The sequence below is a fragment of the Oncorhynchus kisutch genome, linkage group LG29 (assembly GCF_002021735.2).
Source record: "Oncorhynchus kisutch isolate 150728-3 linkage group LG29, Okis_V2, whole genome shotgun sequence".
NCBI lineage: Eukaryota > Metazoa > Chordata > Actinopteri > Salmoniformes > Salmonidae > Oncorhynchus > Oncorhynchus kisutch.
Window position 1 is genome coordinate 6,614,621 of NC_034202.2, and position 5,665 is coordinate 6,620,285.

Below are 5,665 nucleotides of genomic sequence, written 5' to 3' on the forward strand. Positions count from 1 at the left end.
ATCCACATCATTTTCCTCCTCATGATGCCATCTACAGTATTTTGTGCATTTTCCCACCAGTGTTGTGTTGCCACCTAATGAACTTGTGTGGATAGAAATCTGTGTGTGATGCTGTAGTGCACACAAAATGTACTTTTTCCCTTTAGATTTTAACTAAATACATGAACTTAAGTTCAGTGTTTTTCCATAGCATTTTCAACTCTACCGATAGTTTTGTCACAAAAACTGTTTAAATAGCAAATGTTAAATAGCAAATAGCAAGTGTGCTCCAGCCAACAGCTTGCAGATACAGTGTGGGTAGGCTGTGCGGGTAGGATATGAGATTATCATGGATAATAGTGAGAATATTTACATTTGTCAAATGGCAGTATAGCGTCGATCATCATGTAGTATTATGTAGGATTAACATAACAAATTGTGTTATTACATGTATCACCACATTTGTAGACATGGTTTGCGAATTCCAGATTGGTTTAACTTGACGGGAGGGAGTCCCCAAATCCAAATGTATACAAGTGAGAGCTGAGATTAAAGCGATCACCACCATGCATGATCTGATGAAAGCTTCTCAAGTCATCACAACATGCTACATTCATTCACATCAGCTCCCCAACATCTGTCTAAATATGATCAAATGGTCACAGCTCAGTGCACATGTCACATCCTCAGTATGTCCCGGGGTGTACAATGGCTGGGATATTCCCAGAAGTTATCTCTCATTCTGCAGTATGCCTTTGATTCCATTTATCTGTACAGTTTAAACATCAAATTATGTATATATGTATTCATGTATTCATTATACCTATTTTTGTGCATTTTTTATATTCTTGGGAAAATCCTAACTTGACTTTACACATGCATAAATGCAGACTTTTGTGTGAATCATCCATTGATCACTATGGGTGGCTTCCGTGGATATTTGAGTTGCTGTCAAGTTAGGATTCAAGCCTGCAGGCTTTACACTTTGATTTAATTAATTGATCCCCGTTCTCAATTAAAGATAACAGTTCTTCTGAATTGACATCCTCTTATAAGACCCAAACCATTTCACACTCCTTATATCAGATGATAATCTCGTTAATAGCTCAACTGATATAAAACCTCGGAGTAAAACAATTCCTCTGTCTTTGTTATGCCAAGAACTACTCCCGGGGTCCCTGGATGTCCTCGTTTCCTGTCAGGAAGTTGTTGAACACAGTTCCCTGTTCCAAGATCCCCCCCATAAAACACACCATGCTCTCCCGGAAGTGAGCCTTAGGTAAGGTGAACCTTTACTTCTTCTTCTAAGCAATCCTGCTGATCCATCATTTACTGTACCTGTGTTTGGGATGCATCGGAACTGTTGAGACTGCGGGCATAGAGGTGATTTCCAGACAATTATTGACTTCCCATTCATGGAGTATGAGGCCGTGTAGAGTTGCATTTGTAATACAGTGGTAAAGCAATAAGATGTGGCTACAGGCTTGATATCAAAGTCACAGATCATAACAATGCTGTTCTCATATCCTGTTTGAGGTATTAGCTAATTACATGACTGTTGAAGCCTCTGGGGTTTGTACAGTACCTTTTAACAATGTGCACCAAGGATTGAGCTCTTCTTTGAAATACTGAGGCATAATTCTAAACATATGTTAAATTAAAGGATTACCATCATGATGATATCCATTCATCCTCGATAAAAGATGGATTAATGGATTAGAATGACTCGGAATGTGCTGGATCATTGAGTATATTTAATGTGACTCTCCGAACAGGGCCTCATCCAAGAAGACGTTGCTTGTGGAATCTGTTGGACGTCCAGTATACACAAGCGTACACTGAATCCACCCTTTTTTTTCAGACAAGGCGTATTGTAGAGATAACAAACTCACAACAGCAGGATATCGCTACAACAATCAGATTGACCCCAGTTGATAGCCCATTCTGACAGTCCTCAGATTATGGAAAGGTCTCAATGGGGTTGAGTGCCTCATCTACTATTTACATTCCATACTATATATATGGATTATGACAAGTAAGCCTCAACACTGGCCGATGTGCATGATGGTAGACAAAGACGATTTCCCCCCTTACAATATGAAGTACTTTGAGACCTAATGTAAACCATCGATGCCTATGTCAACGCTTTGGCTTTCTCAGCATTTCTCTCATCATTACACAACAGCTACTGTATGGTCATCTCACTTTCAAATCAATATACATACCCATGAACGTTATGTATAAAATGTCGAAGCCCTTTCACATATTTAACAGAAACTCCTTCCCATATCAAAAATGTGATCTGAAACTGTTTCTGTGTGTGGAAGAGTCATTGGTAGCATAATGTGACTTCCAGCAGACCTCACACGGTTCCAGCAGGCCAGAACAGAGGCATGTCTAAGCCAGGATAGCCATCAGCACATGAACTACTGGATGGCTGCAATCAGTTATTGGAGAGAAGGAACAGACATTTTTGTTCTACGAATTTGATAGGTCTGGAGTACACTGTTTACGAGCAGGTCAAAAGTAGGACCGCCAATGAGGGATGTGTTTCTCCAAAATCATTTCCCCGCTTTGTTGAACTAAATGAATAGATATGCAATATGTCCTCCTCAACACCCGACTGAAGTCAAATACAGCTTGACACACACACTCTGGACTGGATAAATACTCATGTACAAAGGACCCCACAAATGGACATAACGTGTGTGTCTGGGTCATGGTACACTAAGGCTAAAGAGCAACTGATGAATCATGGCTGGTGCTTTTTCCTTATTCCTTACTATTCAAAAAGGATCTGTGAGAGTGAAAATGTCACTGATAGTTTGTTTCTATACTGTATAGATAGTTCCCCTATCTAAATGATGTGTTACCAGTTACCACTGTAGCTTACTGTTTAGGGACTGCAGTCAACTAAGAAGAAGAAGAGAAAGGACAAACAAGGGGTGTATCTGTATCCTGTCTGTTTAATTATGTATTGACAGGACCTCAGGGAATGACCTTATTCTGCTGTGTGGCAAATGTCCTGACAATCCTCTTCAGACCGCCCACCGTGTCATTGTGGTGACACAAAGGAAAAACTACATGGCAGTGTTCACCATGAAAGGTAATACGAAATTAAACTTCTGTTATAAAATGTTTTCAATTTGATTTGGACAAAAACCCCTGGAGTTGATGTCTGTACACCCACGCGTAATTGAATTAGCATAATTTAATCACCGTTAAATTCCTAAAAATCTGTCTGCTAAACCTCAGTCCACTGCATCTGCCGATGACTGCCATTCGGCGGTGGACGGTGGCAGAGCTACAACACTGAGACCAGGAGACATCCCGGGAAACAGGTCTTCTCATTATTGTTTTTGCTCTATGACGCCCACAAGCTTCACAGGACTCGTCTGAAGTAGGTTAGCCTTGCTAACACCATCCTCTCTATGTCCATGACTTGAGAGTTTGGAACGGGCTGCTTTGATATGCCCGGCACGACACAACCATAATGAAGGGACTCAGACTTCAAGGCGACACCCTACGCGTGTTGGAATTGAACGACTCTATTGTTTAACATACAGTAGGAACACCCCAACCCTTCTGCTTCCAGAAAGCCCTCTGGGATAGCAAACTCACAAAGTGCCATGGATAGAATGTCAAATTAAAATCAGATTTGACTTTTCGTAGCAGGTTAGGAGAATTAACGTTGTAGGTTAGGAGAATTAGGTTGAGGTTAGGAAAAGATTTAGGGTTAGCTAAAATGCAATCAACTTTTGGCATTAATTTGACAAATGCTGGATCCCTTCTAACATGACCCACACACAGTAACTAGCTAGCAAGCACAAACCTTTGGAGTTTTGACATTGTTTGCCACTAACATCATGAATAGAGCGCATAAATCATCACACACATTTTCTAAATGTTATAACAACCCTTCTACACTAAAACGAGAGACATATTAGACAACTAATAACAATACTAAGAATGTATTACCTTTCTATAGAGCTTTTCATACAATCTCAAAGCGCTTAAACGGCAACCTGTTAAACGATACATTATTGTGGCTAGCAAGTCACAACGCTAACGTTAGCTAGTACTGTTCAGCCCAAAGAAAGCTAGCCAGCTAACAACTGTAGTTTGCTTGCTATCAACTCGGAATTGACTAGCTAATCAAATGTATGTTTTATTTAGAAATGAAGTAGTTAGCTAATTATAGGCTGAACATTTCCTTACCCCACTGAAGGTATTGATTTTCCTTATTGGATGTCCTCTGTTTACATAATAATGCAATGATGTGAATCGTCCATGCATTCTAGCAAGCTAGCTACTATACTACCCATGTTCACTTCTGGCAAGTTTCCTCCCTGCCCCCTAATTTTGGCAATGCATGAACATGAAGTACCCTAAACATGAATAGATAGTCTGGCCCCAAAAAGACTACAGGAAGTGTGACCAAAAAAAACTAAAGTGATATTAGTCATCTTTCATCAAGTCAACCTAAAATGTCTATCTAATGCAACATTTACTAAAGTAAAGATAAAGAAAACAGAGCATGTAAAAAAAGTAACTTTATTTTACAGGATGATATAATGCATGAAGCAAACATGGAATGGCTTTGTGAAATATGAAGGTGTATATGAAGGTGTGGACTCAGTGAAGATGTATATGAAGGTGTGGACTCAGTGAAGATGTCGAATGAAGGTGTGGACTCAGTGAAGATGTATATGAAGGTGTGGACTCAGTGAAGATGTCGAATGAAGGTGTGGACTCAGTGAAGATGTATATGAAGGTGTGGACTCAGTGAAGATGTCGAATGAAGGTGTGGACTCAGTGAAGATGTCGAATGAAGGTGTGGACTCAGTGAAGATGTCGAATGAAGGTGTGGACTCAGTGAAGATGTCGAATGAAGGTGTGGACTCAGTGAAGATGTCGAATGAAGGTGTGGACTCAGTGAAGATGTCGAATGAAGGTGTATTTTATCCCTCTGTACCCTGGTGACATTACATGTATCCTTTACAGTGCCATTCTATACCGTTGAAGTACAGCTCTAGGTCATTGTACATGCCCTATGTAGGTCATATTGACTTCACCCACAACAATTCAGATGCTTTTGGAGCTGTATATGACTGAGGCCAACACATCTTTCCCGGTCTGTTGCCTCGTGGATGGGGACTGTCAGAATTGGAGGCTGTTTTCCTAGCTTCTTGAAGACTAGAACTAGCTAGCTGGTAAATGAGGCTTTTCCCCAAAGCCTGTTGGAAAAACCGCCCAATACATCCTCCTCTTGCACAAAGGATCAAAATGCTTCAACTGACTCCTATTTCATTAAATCCCTAAGCTGGTTGTTACTATGTTAAAGCCCTTTGTGATTCATTGAACACGTCATTGAATACGCTATATAAGTTGAATAAATAGTATTATTATTATTATTATGTGGCAGTGCAGTCTCCTTTTTAGAAAGATTGATCAAAGAGTTTTTCTCCCCACAGTTTTAGTTAGCTCTTAATATAACTTGGCTTGTTTACAGGCAATCGAAAAGTCTCTCAAAGTCGCTCAACATTTTTGCTAACCTCCCCTTTACAAGCCCGAGACACCAGACCAGTAAGTGTACAGTGGTCACGTGGGTCAAGCGTCAGCCAGATAAGCACAGGTCTTCTCATGAAAACGTCTGTGAAGTCCGAACGGTTTGAGCTAGAGACTC

The 5,665-nt window shown here is 40.3% G+C and overlaps 1 long non-coding RNA gene across 1 annotated transcript; it reads left to right on the forward strand.

Annotated features, from left to right (window-relative positions):
* Positions 1 to 1,146: 1,146 nt before the first annotated feature.
* On the forward strand, positions 1,147 to 5,344 carry LOC116358300 (uncharacterized). Its single transcript, XR_004206190.1, has 3 exons — positions 1,147 to 1,258; positions 2,964 to 3,085; positions 4,545 to 5,344. It is a non-coding gene; the product is annotated as an uncharacterized LOC116358300 (long non-coding RNA).
* The last annotated feature ends 321 nt before the right edge of the window (positions 5,345 to 5,665 follow it).